General features: G+C 39.6%; 1 pseudogene; it reads left to right on the top strand.

Annotated features, from left to right (window-relative positions):
- The window catches only part of LOC148676386 (uncharacterized), a 31,991-nt pseudogene extending 13,088 nt beyond the window's left edge, over nt 1-18,903 (top strand).
- Nucleotides 18,904-21,786: the final 2,883 nt, after the last annotated feature.

Raw genomic sequence — 21,786 nt, forward strand, 5'->3', positions numbered from 1 at the left:
AGCAGAATGCTCCCAAGGGCAGGACATTCTCGCAGCGCGCCTCCTGACCATGCTGAGACTCAGCCCGGACAACCACGGAACGGCCAGTGTGTCCGAGTGCCAGAACTTTCCTTTGTTCTAAGAGTCTAGAGCGGAGGTTGCCAGAGAGTAACCAGAGGATCCACCCGAGGTTAGCACCAGCAGCAAGCCTCGTGAACAGGTCAGAACTGTGGACAGCTGAATCACTATTCAGAACTAGTGCTTCATCAGGAATGAACCGGTCCTCTTCCTGACCTGCTGGGACCCACAGTCATCTTTTCTCCTGTGCATAAACTGTGCTAGTTAAAGCCATCACTAACTAGCCGGTCAGTGAGCGTCAGCAGCGCACCGTCGCAAGCCGCACAGCACAGCCTGGCACGGAGCCAGAGAGCCCGCAGGAGGTCTGAATCCCCAGAGATTGGATGAGTATTCAACTTCAATGCATTACAGCTCGAGAATTCAATTGTTATCCCAACCAGTTGATATCAATTTAATTCCTAAGAGTTATGTACTTGTTTTGAGTATCTAATGTAGAAGTTGTAACCAAGTTCAATTACGAAACGGTCTAAATGAATGATATACTGAACGTATTTCCTCTTGATATATGTAACTCTTTGAAACTGATTGAATATATATCTTTTGTATTCTGATAACCCTCTCGATAAGATCTGTTAGGTTTATATGCATATTCTATGTATTAATAAATGTATCCTCGTGTATTAGTACCTGTGTGTGTGCCTTGTTTGGGTTATGTCGCATGGTTGGATTCTAAGGCCATCAAAAGAATCAATTTTGTGATTTACTGCTACAATTAATAATTGTCCCAGTAAATGCCCAAACCCTACAGAACTGGTGCCTTCAGAGAGCACACTACATTTTTATTGGTGTCCCTGGGTGGGCATGGTAAGACTGAAATGAATCAACCAAGCGGAATAATTCAATATAAAACGCAACGCGCGGGTTTCATACACGACAATACAGTGTGCTGAAAGCTGAAAGGAAAAAAGTTCCCCTTGCTCTTTAAGCAGTGCTTGATTGTTTTGTGATCTTTTGCGATCTACCGGGTTGATTGCATATTTGATCTTGTGGTTTTCTGTGGTAAAACTGTGATTTCGTACTTAAAAGTAATACTCTTTAAGTTTAACGATGGTTGCTAAAAGGTCTGAATTCGAGTCGCAGGTCTGACCATGATCTCCGCCATATCTCCGTCAGCGGAGAAGCTAGAATAAACCTCCATTCTCTGAGAGAGCTAGCGAAGGACATAGAGAGATTTGACCCCGCAGTGTCAGAGAATAATATCGAGAGGTATATTCAAGACCTCAGGTATACCCTGCAGTACCTGCCAAATGCCACAGAACAGGAGAAAGTGTTTCTGGTCAGCAAAACTACCAGCAGAGCTGTACATGAGTGGATGGCTAGGCAGATGAAGAAAGTCTGTAATGACTTTGAAGAGCTGTGTCAAGCACTTATCGAGGAATTAGTGCGTTTGTTGACCCGACTGCCGCGATAGCCGCCGCCCTTAACATTAAGCACGAGACAGCAGAGTCCCCTCGCGAATATTACGAGAGACTTAGACGAACTTATTTTGCAGGGCGAAATGATGAGGGTTGCAAAGAGATCATACATTTCAAGGGTTTATTCATTGCGAATCTCCACCCGTCAGTCAGAAAGATGATCTTAATGCATACAGATGCACAGAGCATGAAAATGACTGATATTAAGAGATTCGTGCAGAAAGCCTGGGAGTATGATGTCCAAAGTCGCTCTGAGCAAAAAGCTGTTAAAGCAACTGTGTTCGCCGTCAGAGCCAGCAGGGTTAACTCCCTCCTGCTCGAAGGAGCACAGGCTCCTGAGCTGGCTAAGACGCTTTCCAAAGCACGCACACAGAACCGCACCCAGTGTCCTAAGTGCCATGAGAACACCGGGGGAGGGAAAGGGCTAGATAAAGCTGAACAAAAGGATTCAGTAGCCGCCCGCCTGGCCAGGCTTGAACAAGCTTTATTAGGACAGGGACAACTGCTCCCCAAGGCTGCCGGAAGCGTGAATGAGCTGATACTCTCCACTGGAGGAGGCAGAGACCCGCCCCCTCTCTCTCCCTCAGTCTATCTGATTGAGCGGAAGGGTTCCTGCCTGGATGAGGTCAGTCACTCCCAAGCGAGTGCTGACTCCACCCCTGAAGTCACAGAGCAGGCAGTAAAACACAGAGGAAAAGCAGGAAGCTTTTACCTCGAAGCTGTCACTGGAGATGTCTTACCCAGTGAGACACTGATTGACACTGAGGTTGAAAGGTGTTTGATGTCACACGGCAAGCTCAAACGGGTAGAAAAAGAAAAGGGCATGCCACTCAGAGTGGAACCTTTGGTGGATCACCAGAAAGGCAAAGTGTGGAAACAGGTCAAGGCTCCTTATCCTTCTGTACAGAAGGAAAGGGGGGTCAAGAGGTAGACTGTGCTTACCCAGTACCCACCGAACACAGAAGCCCATGCAGAGATTCCTTCTGTTCCCTCTGGACAAGAAATAAAAATATTTTCTTGTTCCCCGAATATACAGGGAAGTCGTGTCCCGGCCGAGGTCTCAACAGCCTCCCTGCCACAGGAGCGGTGCTCCAAGCAGCTGCCTGATCCATCAGTTAAAGCACACCCCTTTTACATCCCTAAAGAGGATCAGATCTCCCCACCTGGTGATGAAAAGGAGCTTTCCCTGTGCACCCTGGCACCAAAGAGGGGTCGGGAACACCACCCTGCAGTGGTGGAAGAGATCCAGATGGCAGGAGAGCAGGTTGGTGATGTAGCCCTCACCCTTAGCCCTGAGAGGTCCTCTATTAGTGAGGATCTGCTTGAGCAGCTGTCACGGGGCCACCGCCAGGTGCCCCTGGTGCAACATTCACAGGTTAGACAGGAGGTCCAGCTGGACGCTGAGACTACTGCGCTGTGGACACACCTGATCCCAGATGCCGATTCCCTCTGCTGTGACTCAGGGAACCTGCAGTCAGGTAACATTATTTCTCACAACTACCAGGTAGTGAGTGAGACTGACCTGATTGTTCCTGCCTCAACGGCAGGGTTGTCAACACACCCAGTCCCCCAGAAGGGACAGGGAATGAAAGCCGAGCCGGTTTTCTTACAGCCACCAGCTCAGTCTGTCAGTCTGAGTCTAAACAACAGTGGTTCAGCCAGACTGGAGCTGGATGGTCAAGTCACCCGCCTGCCAGTGCAGGACATTGCAAAGAGGGGTGTCAGAATCCCCGCCTGCACTGACATGGGCCTGGTGGGTGATAGTAAGTTCAAAGACAGTGAACTAGCTATCCCACTGCTGGGGCAGCTCCCTGAACCCCTAGCGAGGGAAGGGGGGAGCGAGCAGGTGTCCTACACCCACGCCCAGCGAACGATTGTAAACATGCCGATAGAGGGATTCCTCAATCAGGAAGTGTGCAGGGTGGACCGGAACAGTGAGAATGGGGTTACAATCCCAGATCACTCAGGTGCTCCAGATGACCACTCAGCCGAGGGTCAGGCATGCTCCACCGCTGCACTGCCCCCTGCAGGGTTCCTAGAGCACAGGCATGAACAAATTGAAAAAGCAGATGCCCTGGAAAAGGAGGAACAGCATCAGCAGCTGCGTCAGATCTCCCCAGATTTCCAGGATGTTGGTACCCAAGATGCCACAGGGCATACTGAGAAAGACACCGTGTACACGCTGCGCCAGCTTAGAAAGGCAACAGTCACTCAGAAGGAGATGACTGGGATCAGCCACCCGAAAAGACTTTTGGGAGGACTGATTGCTGCCGCCACTGTTGCACGTTTGCTTTTTCTGGTAGGTTGGTGTGCTATTGGCACTCTCACCCTGACTGCCCCAAGAAGGCAGGTGTCAGAGATGCCAGAGGGTAGTGACAGACTGTATCAACAGCAGCAAAGGCTGGAAAGCTTAGGGAAAACCCTACAGGCAACTTTCTATGCAACAGGGTTAAACCTTATCCCCCAACCAGTGGACATGATTGCCAGTGTTATACAGTGGGTTTATGCTTGTGTGCAACAGGCCAGAATGTTGACACAAGACCTGTTAAGGGAGCTTAGTGCCACTGTAGCCAGTCTAACCATGGCACAAATCCCAACCCACTTGATTCCACCCTTCTCAGTAGAGGAGTATGTGACATTAACCCCATCGCTCATAGCTCACCCAGAAGGCAATCCAAGATTGAATTTGGTTCCAAATCTTGAGATGGGTATGGCTACCAAAGCTATCCATTGGCTGTGTCTAAACGATTCACCAATGAAGGGTGTAAAGCTACTAATGAGCAGAGGGAGGTTAATGAACCCCATGAAGAGCAGGTGGGACGTAAATGGCTGGTCAGCACACCACATTTAACTGACACTATGACTTGTGACAGGCATGATACAGCTACCACAATGCAGCTACCTAACCAAATAGTTTTCCTGCAAGTTCCCGAGGAGGCCATAGTACAGCATGGTAACTTAACACTGTACGGTCTGGAACCAGACGATATAAGACCAAACTTGAGGTCTTGGATGCCTTCAGGGGCCACACTATTGAATTGGATGGGAATCCAAGAAACAGTAAGCCCTGACGGGGAACAGGTAGTTAGTTTGCTTTAATGGAACAAATCTCCAAACCACCCTAGCAGGTGCCCAAAACAGGTGTTGTGGTTTATCAGGGGGCTGGGAACAGGAACTGTTGTTATTGTAACACTACTGCCGGGTACAAGACTGGATGTACTCTGAATGCTGTACTCTCACATCAAGATGTACTCTGGGTAGCATGAATGAGTCAAAGGTAGCATGTCAAAAGAAAGGAAGTTATTTCTCCCCCAATATCTGCCTACAGAGGTATCAGATACTGACAGTGAACTTCCTGATGTGTAATTCCTAGACTGAGATGATGTCTCCTACCGTGTTTATACATACTCCAGATGTTATTCATCATCTTTGTTCCCAATGCTGGTTCCGGTATGAATTCTCGAGGAGTAATGTGGACATTTAAGATTAATGTTCTAATAGCAAGGGACATCACTTAACTCTGTTTTGTTTTGAAGGCAACAACGCGACCACCAGACTTAAAAAATAAGTAGCTGAAGATGGTCCTTTATACAGATGCAGCCATTCAAAGTGCGCGGTACAGACACGTAACGGAGGTAATTGGCAGGCGGCATCGCGCATTGTGAATCATGATGACGCGCGGTACGTGATTGGTTGACCGACAGGGGCACTCGTGGTCCGTTGGTCTGTCGTATAAAGATTTACAGTAAACGTCTTTACTGTGCCCGTTGTAGCATTGAATATTTATATGGAATTTTACCACTGAAGGAAAATCTTAGTAGCTGACCATAAAAAGAATAGGAGCATACTGTAACGCATGTGAAGGCCATAAACGATATTAATTTTGGAACATAAACATACAGTATATGGCTGGTCTTGGTACTTTAAAGAAAAAATACACACCAGTATTCCATTTCTCCCTAAACATTTTAAGCATCGAAGTCTTTGACTAATGAGATACCGGAGTCAACAAGCATACTTTTCGAATTTGATTAAAAGGGAATATAATATGGAATCGTGTTTGTAAAGAAATTAATAACGATATAATTATATTCATGTACCGCAACACAAGAATAGTACACGCTGTACATTGTCTGTTGATAATGTTTCTGTAGTGCTTTTTCAGTACTTTGCATGTGACCTTGCCGGTGGTGCTGTGGGTTAGGTTCCTGACTCCCACGTCACACGGTCTGTGATCGAATCCCACTGGGACCATGACTTCTTCTTTAACAAACATTTCTTTGAAAAAATGAAACGTTTCTCTTGGTCAGAGATTAAATAAAACCTCACTCGCACCAAACAAATTGATATTACTAAATATCACAACATGATCGAATTTAAGTCAATTTAATAACAATGAATAGTCACCTATGCGTTACAAAATAAACATTTATATTGATTTGAATCGCGTTTTGATTTAAATCGTAAACGCGTTTAAATATATGTGTTTTTTTTTATTCACAATCAGACAAATGCAACATAAATTGATATCTTTGTCTTCTAAGTTTCTTAATAAACTTTCAGCATAGCTTTCTCCCCGTTTAGATTTATTTTTCTTGGGATCTTGGGATCAAACACGGAAAGATTAGATTGTAATCGTTTTTATTTTTTAAATACATTTTATAAAAGTGTAATCTATGCTAAAAAGTTGTACACCACCTGCTGTAAAGATACATATTGTAATACTTTCGGGTTCGGATAGGACAGACATGAGAACTCAGACTTGCGTAGTTAAGGCAAGGTAAAGCCTTGATTTTATATATTACCTTTAAAAGTGGAATCTCAAAGCAAAGTAAATACCCAACACTGATTGTATCCATCTGTCATGCTAATAAACCACCTTGAAATGAATTGAATTGAGGGAGAGAGGGGGAGGGCGAGCGAGAGAGCCAGGACAGACAGGTAAATAAGATACACTCCACAGACATTCACAACAGCGACAAATCATAAAACGTTTGCACATATAGTTAAGTTATTACTTGGTTTTCAAAGTGCAATGAAATACAATATTGTTGTTGTTGCTTTTATTGTTGTTTTTATCCTGTAAAGCGTTTTGAGAAGCCACCTTTAAAGGCGATATATAAAAGCGCTGATTCTTATGGAATGTGTTCAACCGGGGATTAAAAATTTTTTTTTTTTAAATCGCGTATCTAAGGAAATAGCAGTATAACTTTGTTCATGCACAAACAGTGGCATGTTACATTATTAATTTGGGTGTCTCCTCTTGCCAGAAAGCTCTAAATTGCATTTTGAGTGTGGTTTTTGACATTTTCTAAATTGCAACCCATAAATAAAGCTGATACAGTTTTGACTTATTTTAAACTGTATTACAGCAGCACAATGGACAATGCAATGTAAATTGCAAAAATGCACTTGGAATCTGTCCAAGCCCTACTTTGTCAGGCATTTTCTTTTACTGGAACGGACATAAAAACTCCTTTGCTTTTAACAGAGCGTTTCATAATTTCTAACTACGAAAATGATTTAAACTGCGACACTTATCATTCATTCCATTCCATTCCATTATCAGTCTTCCATTTCTCCCTAAACATTTTAAGCATGAAAGTTTTATGAAACGGTACCCAATAATGCGATTGCTGTATAGAATGAATTTTAATTTTAAAAAATTATTTAACACGAAAATTAAGCTGGAAAACTTGCCCCCTTCTACTTTGAAAAAACCTGTGAAACCGGTTTAATTTGTCACAGCCAGCACTCCCGCAGAGAGGGGGGTTGTACTCGTTAATGTCTTAGCCGGAACACATCATTATATCTCATTTTGTATTTCTATAAAAAAATCATTTGCCCAGCCACTATTGTTGTTATTGTTTTTATCCTGTAAAGCGCTTTGAGGAGCACAGCTTTCTCACCACTTAGATTACTTTTTGATACCATCCTTACACAAAGCAGAAACTTCTTGTATTTTCCGATGACATACAAGTGGAAAGATTACAGATTTTAATCGTCTTTTTTCTGAACCAGGGAAAATCTGATCCTGTTTCTCTATAACAATAACAAAAAACTTTATTTTACAATACACCTTTAAAAGTGGCATCTCAAAGCAATACGGTAGATGTAAACCACAGATTACAAAATAAATACCCAGACAAACGCAAACACGTTTTTAATAAAATGCTTTTATTCATTCAGCAGAGAGAGAGCGTAAAACCTGGGCGTAACAGCTGTTCCTTTTTCTGATCACTTGCTCTCTGGATAAACGTCTCACCTGTCCTGTTCTTTGTTTTCCTAATTTGCTGATTATGCCTTCTGCGATCCAATCCTGCCCTCACACCTAAAGAGGACTATTTTACATTTCTTTGCGCGGTCCATTGTGCAATTAACCCTTGTATGTGCTGTCCTTAAGGTGATATCACATAAAGGTGATATGTAAAATAATGTTTTTTTATTATTGTTATAGAGAAACATGATCAGATTTTCCCCGGTTCAGAAAAAAAGATCTAAAGTATACTAGTTAACAAAAATAAATCTAAACGGGGAGAAAGCTATGCTGAAAGTTTATTAAGATACTTAGAAGACAAAGATATCAATTTATGTTGCATTTGTCTGATTGTGATTTAAAAAACACATATATTTAAACCCGCGTTTGCGATTTAAATCAAAACGCGATTCAAATCAATATCAATGTTTATATTGTAACGCCTAGGTGACTATTCATTGTTATTAAAATGACTTAAATTCGATCATGTTGTGATATTTAGAAATATACATTTGTTTGGTGCGAGTGAAGTTTTATTTGATCTCTGAGCCATACTGATTCTTATGGAAGCCAGTTTCCGCCAGGGAGTAAAAAAAAAACACTATGGTATTCTCGCCGATGTAGTGCAGTCAAAAACATATCTCTGATGCTGTTCCTAAATGAATATCGTTTATGACCATCAGACGCTTTATGCTCCTTTTCTTTTTTCCAGTGGATTGAACAGGGAGACGCATTTCATGATGTACTTTTCACTGATGAAACAACAGTGGCTCTGGAACAATTTTCAACCATGTCGTTTTATAAAAAGGGGAGATATGTACGCGTTACTGAAGCTAAAAGTTTAGCCTTTGTCACTAATGTAACCACTAAATACAGACATATAGAAATCCCTACGTTACAGACTGTATATGGCTGGTATTGGTAGTTCAAAGAAAAAAAACACACCAGTATTCCACTTTCTCCCTAAACATTTTAAGCATCAGAGTCTTACATGTGGTTATTTCGGAAACGTTTGTACGTGCTCCTTCTGACCATGTTACTGTTTACCGTTACTGACCATATTAAGTTTAAGTGCCTGTGGGCACTTTCCTGTCCGTGAGGGGTGGACCGTCTTTCATTAGAAGGTTAGTCTGTTCTACTCTGAGAATGTAGAGGGGGTGGAAAGTAATTCCGTGTCGCATTAACCAACCTCTTCAGTTTATTCCGCCAGACAGTACTGGGTTTAAATATATGTGTTTTTTGATTCACAATCAGACAAATGCAACGTATTATTAGTTTTTAATAAAATGCTTTTATTCATTCAGCAGAGAGTGAGAGGGACATCCAGCAGAGAGAGACACACATACCGGTTTTCATTGACAAAAAGTAATTGTTTTTTAAATTCCTCTTGTCTAACAGGAATGTTTTGTTTGTGGACAGACTGTTAGACTAGAGGAAAAGAGCACCTCCTTCTACGAAGCATTTGGTTGATCCGATTACAAATCCTTTTCCAGTCGCACAAAGTAAGGGTTGAGAATCTCCGATTCACCATGCTACTAATGGTTTCCTGGAGATTGCAAGGCAAGGCACTTTTGCCTCTGGACCCATCGAAACATAAATTGATATCTTTGTCTTCTAAGTATCTTAATAAACTTTCAGCATAGCTTTCTCCCCGTTTAGATTTATTTTTCTTGGGACCTTGGGATCAAAAGATTAGATTGTAATCGTTTGTATTTTTTAAATACATTTTAGAAAAGTGTAATCTATGCTAAAAAGCTGTACACCACCTGCTATAAAGATACATATTGTGATACTTTCGGGTTCGGATAGGACAGACACAAGAACTCAGACTTGCGGAGTTAAAGCAAGTTAAAGCCTTGATTTTATATATCACCTTTAAAAGTGGCATCTCAGAGCAATGTAAATACCCAACACTGATTTTACCCATCTGTCATGCCAATAAAGCACCTTGAATGGAATTGAGAGAGAGAGATTTAAACTGCGACACTTATCATTCAACCAGAGCTCGAAATATCACAAGGATCTTAAGAGCACAGCAAGACTGTATTAAAAGTATACTACTGACAAACTAGTAGTTTGAAAATTATGACCCTTGACCACAGCAGATGAACGAAGAATATCTTGGAAAATAAATCTAAATGGCGAGAAAGCTATGCTAAAGTTAATTAAGGGACTTAGAAGACAAAGATAATAATTTACGTTGCATTGTCAGATTGTGAATCAATAAAGGGATTTAATTAAACAGGACTTTGCAATTTAAATCAAAATGGGGGTAATGGGGACTCTCTATTATTTCTCTATTATTAGCAAAACTCTTTCAGTTGTGTTTTTTTGGAAACATTTTGATATGTTTCTTTTAACTACACTGCTGTCAATATTGTAGCAGTAGACAAAATGAAACGCTTGGAGTTTGTAATGGAGGGATTTCTATATTTATGTCTGTATCTAGTGGTTTCACTAGTGACAAAGACTAAACTTTCAGCTTCAGTAACGCGTACGCTGTACGGCCAACATTACAGGTATGACGCGATATGATGCGTTATGACATGTTTTGATGTGTTTTGATGCGACACCCACAGCATTTTACCGCAACGTAACTTGCTTGTTTTAAATGGCTGCATCTGTACTAATTTGGGAATACACATATATTATACATAAAGTATATGACTAGAAGTGGTACCCAACAGTATACACAACAGTATTCCACCTAATTCATAAACACTTTCCCCATCAAACTCTTTAACTTGGGCTCTTATTTGGTTATTTTTAAAAGATTTTGATGTGCTTATTCCAACTATGTTAAGTTTATATACTTCATAAAAAAATTTTAGGTTTTATGTTTCAACCTTTTCTATGAATACTTACAGTCATTTTTTGCCAATTGTTTTTGAATTACCGCTTCTGCTCATTTCTTTACCATTCGATGTTCAGTGGAGAAAAAAAATCAATACACAGTGACTGAAAATAGAAATTATTTGGCATTTTCAAGCAAAACCTGAATTCATTTTGATATAATTATTTAGTTGGTAGTAATATGTAACTTTGTTTTCATATTAAAACATTCATTTTATTTTTCTTTTTACATGTTTTTGGTTCCTATGCACATTTTTTCATTATTCAGTTTTTGTTTTCTTTCATATATACAGATCCAGCCATCCAGAATGTGCGGGGGATAATGGAGTACTTTGCGGTTCAGGCGCTGTTGTACTGCACTACTTTGTAAAACCACCAGTTAGAGCAGTGAAAGCTTCCTGTGCAGCTTAGTGTGCAGAAGCATTTGGGCTTTCACCAGAAAACGCTTATCTTCGAATACCAATCTAAGTTAGGCAGATTTCTTATTTTTGATTAAAAAAAAGAATCATCAATCGTGCACAGTATTTTTCACATTTTTTTACGTTTTCAAGAGACTTCAGAACACTTCGACTGATGCAACATAATGCGTGCTATCATGAAAAAGTGATTATTCTGCTTTTTATGATCAGGTATATTTTTTAATTTTACGTACCACTACCAGCCATATTTAGTATGAATAATATATTTATATTCCTAAATTGAAATTGCTTATGACGTTCAGAGACATAATGCTCCTGTTATTTTTAAGTTCAGCTACCAAAAGTTGCATTTAGTTGTAAAGGTTTTAAAATTTGCATAGTAGAGAGATTAAATGAACCAATCGTTTCACTAACAACTAATACACCACAAGTGCCACCTGTCAATTATCTTTGGCGAGCAAATCACAAGCTGTGGGCACAGGCCATAACAAAAAACTTAGTATTCTACTTATTAAGGTGACTTAATGTTTCATTATACTGTTTGTGCAACAAATGTTAATTAGATCATGTTGGTGAAATGTGAATTGATTTGAACCTACTTGGTGTATCTTTCCTTTTTTAGCTGCCATTTTCAATATTCCTGGCACAACGAGAAAATCATGGATGGCATAACACTGTTACTAGGATCGCTTCAAGTCTCACCAATCACATACTGTATGTGACGCAATTAAAAAGCACACTATTGTTAATATTTAGCCTTCTGTGGTCTGTATTGCTTGAGATTGGTTTAGTATTTCATTCATATACAAATATGTTAATAAACCACTTGGGTGGCATGTTCTCTTCAAAACAAGTTTCACAATATACTGTAAATTGTGTTTGTAGTGCTTTACATTTTACACTGTAGTCTAGATATGTACTGTATCACCAACTCATGATCAAACAAATCTTCACTATAATTAGTACTTAGCCAAACTGTCAGTCAAACAATATATTTATATGATGAAAACACTAAAACAAAGACACCATGCATCACTGTTAGATCTCCCACAGCACTGTGTCTCCTTGCCAGCACACTGTGAGAAATTTTCTTGAACACAATCAAAGTTTAAATCTTCTGTTTTAGTAAGAATTAATGCTTATCTACTACAACTTTCTAGATTCAAGAAAATATGACTGTATATCAAGAATTGTATTGCATATTTAAACAATTTAATGTCATTTCAAAAGAAAAAAATCAGCTGTATAATATTATTTTAGTTTTCCCAAATATCCCAATATATAAGATATCCCAAATATACACTATTTAGAAACAAATGCTGCAAACACAGCCACAGATTACAATATACACATAACAAGTTCACACTGACTGCAAAGGTCTTTTAGAACTGAACATTCTGAATCTTGAACAGATAGGACTATAAGACCTGATACAAGTATTAAAAGTCCTTAAAGTCATTGACAAAATTCTTCAGAATGAACAGTGAAAAACAAACCAGATCGCCAGCACAGAAACTACAGTATGTGAAAGTGCATTTAAAATCAAAAACAGGAGGCAGTAGGAAACAAGCTACCCAGCCATGTTGTTGAAGTCGATAGCCTAACTTTTTTCAAGAAACATCTAAGTAAAATCCTTGGCTTAATTAACTAGTATGTACTAAATGTGCTAGATAGGTAGAATGGGATTATTATATTTGTAACAGTTCTTATGTTCTAGTTTAATTAATCTTGGGTTTGGGTTAAAAAATCTTTTAATCCTTTCAAATACTTTGTATTGCACAGACTGATGGCAATTCTATATTTTAAATTTATATTTATGCTTTTAAAACACTTTTATACTTTTATATCCCTTAAAGCACTACCATATTTAGTATACTGTATATGTATTAAAATATATAATGTGGTAAACTTTTTTTTTACTTTGGCTATTAGGAATCAATCTAGAGAACAACAAGGAGTCACCCCAAGGATTTACAACACATGGAATACATTTTTGACACATAGAAACAATGTGTGCATTAAATATTCCAAATATTAGGCTAATACTGAAAATATACATAAAAACAGGGATATGATGTTAGTATACCACCTTTACTTAACTTCCTCATCAGTCTCATTAAAATAATCAACATTCAAGCACTCTTCAGTAACTGTGGGTACTGAAATTAATTAAATTGATATCAATGTATTAATATAACAATTATATTCTTGAGAGTGTTAAAATCAAGTTATACTCATCCACGACCGTGGATTCGTAACTCCCACACAGAAGGATTGGGAACAGCTGACTAGGTCCACTGCAACACTGTCCAATCCATGCTCTGCTTGTTTGGTGCCACTCCGGTCCTCAGGCAGCTTGAGGTATGATGGAGAAAGAGAGAAGAATCCTGTTTGGATTATCTGGGTTAGCATTGAGCTGAACTGGGACAAAAGTCTCGGGGAGAATCAAACAAAAAGGAGAGAGACTCTGTTTGCTCCCAACATAGTGGCTACTGCTGCATAATACTTTATTCAGGTGTGTCAACATATTTCTCCAGTGATCAAGTGGATGCACGTGGTAGCTAGCTGGTCTCAGGTCCTGCTGCAGACTAGACCTCAGGAAGAATTCTGTCTTTATGTACAGACTCACCATCTAACTTGGTGCTTCAGGAAAAAGTTTAAGTCCCAGACAATAAGTGTGACAGGCACGTGGTTCTGTTGTCAACCAAGTTGGTTCAGTGGAGAGTGGCCGAGTTAGAGGTGATCCACTGCATTTTAATTGGGGAAAATACAGTTGGTGACTGGTCAAGAAACTACCAGGTGAAGGGGTTAACCACACCCTGCAAGTCTGTGATTGATTGTTCATCTTGTTGAATGATTGACCGTGCCCTAAAACTTTTAGGATTACTATATCCAGATGTGCCTATGTCCCTCATCCAGACATGCAGCAGTGGACATTCATCTTTAAGGAGTACTGATACTGGGTCTGGACTGTCCTGAGAAAGAACCTGCACAAAAAAACATCTCAATCATTTGTTTAAATGCATGGTCCATTAGTTAATCCTGTGGCCAGAAGAGATGTACAAAGATCATTAGAAACTTTTAATGACTAATAATTATAAGTGTAAATAAGGGGTTTTATCTCTGTCTGCAAGTGAGAATATTGAAAAATAATGCCTAGGTGAATTTCAGTCTACTTTACAGTATCAGAAATGCACAAATCTGAAAGCTAAATTCAGTCACTATAATAATCTGATATATATATAAACACACTACAAGTAAAACCTCTACTCATCAAAATGAACCTACATAATCATTGTTCTGTTTTATTTCAATACTGAAATGATCAAAAACCATTAGTGCCATGTACTTTATCAACCAACAGATATCTAAATGCAAGAATAAATGATAAATAATATATTTTGTTTCTGAACTAACATCATAAGCAAAGAAAAGGCCAAGCTTCTGTAGTGGCAATGCTTGTTAATAAGACAGAATTAAGTGTTGCTGTGCTTTCCCAAATGAGGCCCCATCTCTCTCTTCATCTCTGTGGTGCAGCCACAGAGAAACTATTCATGCAGGCTGATTTAAAGATGTTTTCTTTTGATAAGGGACAGCTTCCAAATGGGGATACACTTAGCTAAGCCTGGCTATCATGATCAATGGTCATCCATTGGTGCCTATCTCTCTAGGGAGTGCTAAATGGACATCTGGCCTGCATTGCTAAGTGTCAGGAGTAAGTGACTCATATCTCACCTTGATCAACCAATCAGTGACTGGTAGGGCTGAATAACCCACGTGGGTCTCTGATGCCCATTAATCTTTCAGCCAATGAACGAGCTGAAGTTCCTCCACGTAAAAACAGGCAACACAGAGAGCCTGTGGGACTATTCGAAGGAGAATCTCAAAGGAGAATTCCAGGGGTGCGAGACTATTCTAAAGAATTCCAGGGCAGGACAGCCCAGGAGCAGAAAGGCTCCCAAGGGCAGGACATTCTCGCAGCGTGCCTCCTTACCATCATGAGACTCAGCCCAGACAGCCACAGAATGGCCAGTGTGTCCAAATGCCAGAACTTTCCTGTGTTCTAAGAGTCTAGAGTGGAGGTTGCCACGATTAACCAGAGGATCCACCCAAGGTTAGCATCAGCAGCAAGCCTCGTGAACAGGTCGGAACGGTGACAGCTGGATCACTATTCAGAACTAGCGCTTCATCAGGAACGAACCGGTCCTCTTCCTGACCTGCTGGGACCCACAGTCATTTTTTCTCCTGTGCACAAACTCTTGCTAGTTTCAGCCAAAACTAACTAGCCGGTCTTCAGAGAGCATCAGCAGCGCACCGTCACAAGCCGCACAGCACAGCCTGGCACGGAGCCAGGGAGCGCGGATTGGACAGCAACAAGCCTGCAACTGTTTCTTTGTGCCCACAGGAGATCTGAATCCCCAGAGATTGGATGAGTATTGAACTTCACTGCATTACAGCTCGAGAATTCAATTGTTATCCCAACCAGTTGATATCAATTTAATCCCTAAGACTTATGTACTTGTTTTGAGTATCTAATGTAGTTATATAATGTAGTTATAACCAAGTTCATTTACGAAACGGTCTAAATGAATGATATACCGAACGTATGTCCTCTTGATATGTGTAACTCTTCGTAACTGACTGAATACATACCTCTTGTATTCTGATAACCCTCACGATAAGATCTATTAGGTTAACATGCATATTCTATGTATTAATAAATGTATCCTTGTGTATTAGTACCTGTGTGTGTGCGTTGTTTGAGTTATATTGCAAGGTTGGATTCTAAAGCCATTAAAAGAATCGTTTTGTGATTTACTGCTACAATTAATAATTGTCCCAGTAAATGCCCAAACCCTACAGAACTGGTGCCTCTTGAGAGCACACTACACTTCTTTGAATTCTTTTCCAAGTGCACTCCATTCTGCTAGTGCATAGCAACAATATGATATGAGCTGCTGGACTTTAACGAAGGGAAAGACCTTTGAGCAGCACATGTGTCTTGACTGCCTTTACCAACAGCAATGGCTTTGATGAAAGAGACAAAAAGTTCAAGAGTGAAATCTGGTAATTAGCTGTAGCACTAGCTGTAGCAGTAGAGTGTAACTCGCCAGAAGATGAAGTGTGTTTGAAAACTGGTAGCCCAGTGCACGATGCATTGCAGTCTCAAACAGTTTTTTGGGAAGAATAACTGTCATGTCAGGGAATTAGACTGTCCTGGGTTTGGATTTTTGCTGAGCCAGAAACCAACATTGTAAGATTTTGTAAGTGAAAAGAACATTAATCAGTGACTGGGCATATCTAAGGCACAAGACTCAGTTTAAAATCAATTTCAACACCTTGACACCTAGCAGTGGGATTTATTGGAGGCTAGAAGCTAGGGAGGCATGCTGGAATCATTCTAGTTGGTAATGAGGTGAGAGCCTGTTTATATGCCCTCACCACTTATTCATTTACATTTTTACAAGAGATCAAGAGGTCTCAGTGTTTCTGTGCTCAATAACAAATTATATGCACATGGGTGCATTTAAGTGTAAATGTAGTATGGAGTATTTTTAGGCAAACCTTTGGAAAACAGTTATGATTTAGTGAGAAGGTTAAAATACTTGTAAATATTAAGCCCACATTACAACTTGGGGTGACTGAAAAAAACAAAACAAAAAAGAGCATGAAGCACTATAATTATCAAAACCATCAGAATTTCAGTTTAGTATCCCCTAATGACATGTTCTTTATCTACTTAAACACTATAAAATGTACCTCATATCCTAGAGGAATTCATGTGACTCCAGTTTTTGTCATGCAACAATATCCTTTTGTAACGGGACAAAAGATTAAGGCAATATTTGAAAGAGATTAGATCAAAGCAATATATATTTTTATGTTGATTTACAATAATATCCTTCTATGCTATTTATAACATCATGCCGCTCCATATTTCAGGGAGCACTTTGGATCAAGGCACCATTTCTTTCAGGACAACTATCCGAAACACACAGCAGCAAAGGATAGAATATCCTCCCCTCCAAAATTCATTTTTTTTGTTTTGCTTACAGTGAGGTCAATCTAAACATCACACCTCTGTAATAAAAAGTTCTATACAAATGCAGAGAATCATCATTACATACTGTATCACTCTATATGTGTTTGTTATCTTAGTTTGTAATACAAAGTTGATAAGTTCTCAAATGACTGATCTTGTATTATCTGATCAGTAATTATTATTGTATTGATTTCTATATTGTTTTTTATTCATTGAGTATGTTAATTATGTTGTTCACTTGCATTTTATAGAATACAATTGTGAATAAGCAAAATAATATTTGAGTGGTAGAACTGTCAGTGTGCATTGGGTGCAAAGAAACTAGGAAAGGTTAATTGCACTATGAACTGCATAAAGAAATGTAAAATAGTGTTCTTTAGGTGTGAGGGTAGGAGTGGATGGTAGCAGGAATAAACAGCAAATCACAGGAGAACAAAGGGCAGGGCAGGCGAGAAATAGTATCCGAACAGTGGGAGATCAGTGGGAAAAGGTGTGAAGATGAAATCGGTAAACGAACGCAGTGATTTAAAAAATAGATCAGTCTGTTATTGAGAGCAGGGGGAAAGTGTACTCTGCCTGATACAACTATTAAGAATAGTCTAAGAATTTAATCTTAAAGAAGAAGTCTAAAGAGCACTGGACACCAGATTGTTGCAAACTTCCAACAAGACAGACCGTAGCTTTTCCACTTTTTTGTTTCCCTTTAGTTTCCCTGCACTACACCGACCATAGTGTTGAGACAAAGACCTTTTATGGGAAGAGACGTTGTGAGACGCAAAGAGCGAAGGGTAAGCAAATACAGCAGGCTTCATCTGAAATATGTGATTATAGTGCATATTATAAGGTATTATTGCTGTATTGAATTACACATTCTATTATAATTATTTCTTCGTAGCCTGTTCTTCAGGAAAACACACGAAATGATCTTCGAAGACTACCAGGACAGTAAAAAAGAAAGCAGTAAGACGGATGAAAAGAAAAGTTTATTTTGACGTCTGTTCCTCAACTGATGAATACTACTGTGTGACTTTATTTCTTACATAGATTCTGTTATTTTCCTACAGGCTGTGGGTCTCTGCTCACGGCCACTGGCCAGGGTGCCAACCTGTAGAAGCAGCACTTGTGTGGAGACTTTTCGGCAGCAGCAGGACCATTATTGGGGAGGATTAGGAGGTTAGAGACACTCCTGAAGATGCAGAAGCCGGAGACAGTATGTTCCGGTAGTCAAACGCTAGGGCATCTGTCTCCAAACAGACCTTCATCTCCTGATAAGTGCCTCCCCCCGCTGCGCAGGTTGCAGTGCCTGGCAGAAGGTGTATCTCCACACAGCTCTCTGCCCCCCCCAGGAAATTCCATCCCGGCCTCTATGCTCACCACCGCTCAGGACTTGGCTGATGCTGTCCCCGCTGTCTATCTCCCCTTAGGAAGCACCATTTACACAGCGGAATTCACAGATGCCAGTGCAACGAACAGTTCTCCCAGATATCCAACTGTTGCCCATCAGTCAAGAGAAGGAGGGGGGGGTGTACTTGCTGTGCATTGGCATAGATGGGAGAGCCAGAGCCGACCACCCTCATGTTTAGAAATCTTGTGACTTTTGAAATTTACTGGGGGTGGACCACATAAGTAAATGTTGATGAGTCCAGAGGCAAAATTGGCTTGCCTTGCAATCTCGGGGAAACCATTAGAAGCATGGTGAATCAAAGATTCTCAACACTTGCTTTGTGCGATTGGAAAAGAGTACGTGATCGGATCAACGAAATGCTTCGAAGAAGGAGGCGCTCTTTTCCTCTAGTTTAACAGTCTGTCCAGAAACAAAACATTCCTGTTAAAAAAGAGTGTGGCGTTACTTTTTGTCAATGAAAAAGTGTGTGTGTGTGTCTCTCTCTCTTTGCTGGCGCGGGGGGGTGCTGTAAAAGCTGTACAGAAAAATAAAGTGCCCTTTTTCATTCAACGAGTGTCTGAATCACTGATCCGTCCTATATAATAATGCCACAATATTATAAACGCCCCTTTGGCTGGACAATCAAATTTTTTAATTAAAAAAAATGAGATGTAATGATTTGTTCCTGCTTAACATAGAAATTGCACAACTTTAAAAGCGATCAAAACAGGTTTCGATAGTTAATAACCACTTTTTGTGTACAAAAAACAATTCAGGCACAGAAGGGTTAAAAAGAAAGTCAGACAGGCAGTGGGGAGGGTGAGCTGTGAAACTGTTACCTCTTCTGGATGAAGCGATTAGAAAATAGGTGGATTTACACCTCTGAAAAGGGTTCCAATTTTAATGCAATGCGGGAGACATTATTCATAAAAAATGATATTGTACGGTCTGAAAAACGGAAAATGTATGAAGGAAACACGTTGCGTATTGCTTCTTTTTACACTTGGAAGAACATTCCAATGTTAATGCGACACTGAAGATATTATTAATAACCTTTTAATCTGAAGGGAGATCTAAAGGGATCCACAAGGTACAGGTTCCTGCTAGATATTAGCGCAGGTGAGCAGGCACACCCTCTAATGCCAGGTGTATGCGTTAAATATATTTAGATCTTTGAATTAATATCGTTATTGATTTCTTTAGCCTCACAGCATTGTCCAATAATACTCTTCTTGTGTCTAATTTTAAGTTAAGCAGGATTTGAGCTACAGACCATAAAAAAAACAGTATTCACTTTTTTCACATATTGATGATAATGATATCCAGTAGCAGTTTGAAACTATTTGTTGTTATTAATAAATGACTTAGATTTGAACATGTTGTGATATTTAGAAATATAAAAAAAGTCAATAGAGTGTCCATAATATTGCTATTTTAGTTTTTCAAAGAAATGTTTGTAAAAGAAAACTCATGGCTAAAGCTGGAACTGCCAACCTTTCACTTACAAGTCAGTCACTTAAGCCATCATGCCACAGACACAGTAACATGTTGAGCACTGAAACAGCCATACACATATCAATAGAAAGTCTCATACTACTGTTTGTGCTACAATACATTAATAAAATTATATCGTTATTAATTGCTTTAGATACGCAATTCCAAATTAATTCCCTATTAATCAAATTCTAAAAGTATGCTTTTGTTTACTCCGGTATCGAGCGTATTCGCAGAAAAGATTAAAACTATCACCTTTCTCACAAAATACTGTACAGTATATAAACATACAGTAACATGGTCAGAAGCAGCACGTAAAAATGTTTCAGTAATAACCACATGTGAGACTTTGATGCTTAAAATGTTTAGGGAGAAATGGAAGACTGGTGTGTATTTTTTCTTTAAACTACCAAGACCAGCCATATACAGTACAGTTTACATACAGTAATATGTTTATGTTCCTAATTAATATCTTTTATGAGCATGTGAAAGGCATGGTGAATCAGAGATTCTCAAGAATTACTTTCTATTGTAACACTACAGGGTTCAGGTGGGCACCTCTTGCTACTGCCACATCAGGTCAGCCCCCAACCATCAGGGACTCAAACCCAGGCCTCCAGGGTCACTCAACAGGGACCCAGCCTGTTAAGCCAAAGAGAGATCTCCCATCAGCCCAGTGGCTGTAGCCCCTGCTATCACAGGGAAGGGCAGTGACATCATCGCTCTGGTAAGCAGTCTCTTACACACTCACTGGTGGTCGTTTGCGATACAGTATGATTGGAAACAAATGTGTGATCGGATCAACGAAATGCTGTGGTGTTACTTTTTGTCAATGAAAAAATAAAGTCTTTTCGTTTACAAAGACGGTTACAAAGAATGTGGACCAGGGTAATACTTTGAGTTTACAGCTTTTCCAAGGTCATTAATTATTAATACTATTAGTAATATCTTTGTTAAAGACTTTGATGCATAAGATATTTCTGCATAATTAAAATATTTATGATAAAGGTGGTAGGTTGTGTACTTTTGTCCAACTGAGCAATCTTGCTTTCAGAAAATATACCAAGTTTTTAATGTATAATGATTAACATGCTGTAATACACAGTTTAAATTTAAAAGTCTAAAGAGTATACAGTATAAACTTAAATTCTTAATTAAATAAAGATTGTCCCTCAGCAGTGATCGGGATTCAAAACCAGGTGTTTTCTGGCGACAGCTCAAATGCTGTACAGGAGAGGTTAAGCTTTATTAGCTCCACCTGGCGGTAATTCCGGATAATATTATCTTACTGCGGTACTATACGGTAAACCGTGATATGATGTAATATGACGTGTTATGGTGCGACACGCCCACCGCGTTTTTCCACGGCATACCCCGCTCATTTTGAATGGCTGCACCTGTAGGTTAATTGGCTCCTGGGAAAACTGACACTGACGTGTGTGTATGCCCTGCGATAGACTGGCACCCCATTCAGGATGTATCCCACCTTGTGGCTCTTTCTTACCAGGATAAGTTCTGACTACACCATGACCCCTTGTATTATATAAAGTAATTAAAAAATTGATATATGATTATCAAAAGACTTGTAACCTCATTTTGTTGCATTATAAGCTTTGACCTCGATGAGAAACGTTCATATGCAACAGAGAACATTCACATTTGCACTACAATTATATTTTAATTATTTCCTGTATCATCACAATGAAATGAATAAAAAGGACTTGTTAATATTTAACAAACAAAGACATCCAAAGATAAGATTTTTAAAGTAGGTCAGGTGGGTAGCTGTGTCAGCATGCGTAGTC

This window comes from Lepisosteus platostomus, chromosome 2 (genome assembly GCF_059453375.1).
Source record: "Lepisosteus platostomus isolate fLepPlt1 chromosome 2, fLepPlt1.hap1, whole genome shotgun sequence".
Classification (NCBI taxonomy): domain Eukaryota; kingdom Metazoa; phylum Chordata; class Actinopteri; order Semionotiformes; family Lepisosteidae; genus Lepisosteus; species Lepisosteus platostomus.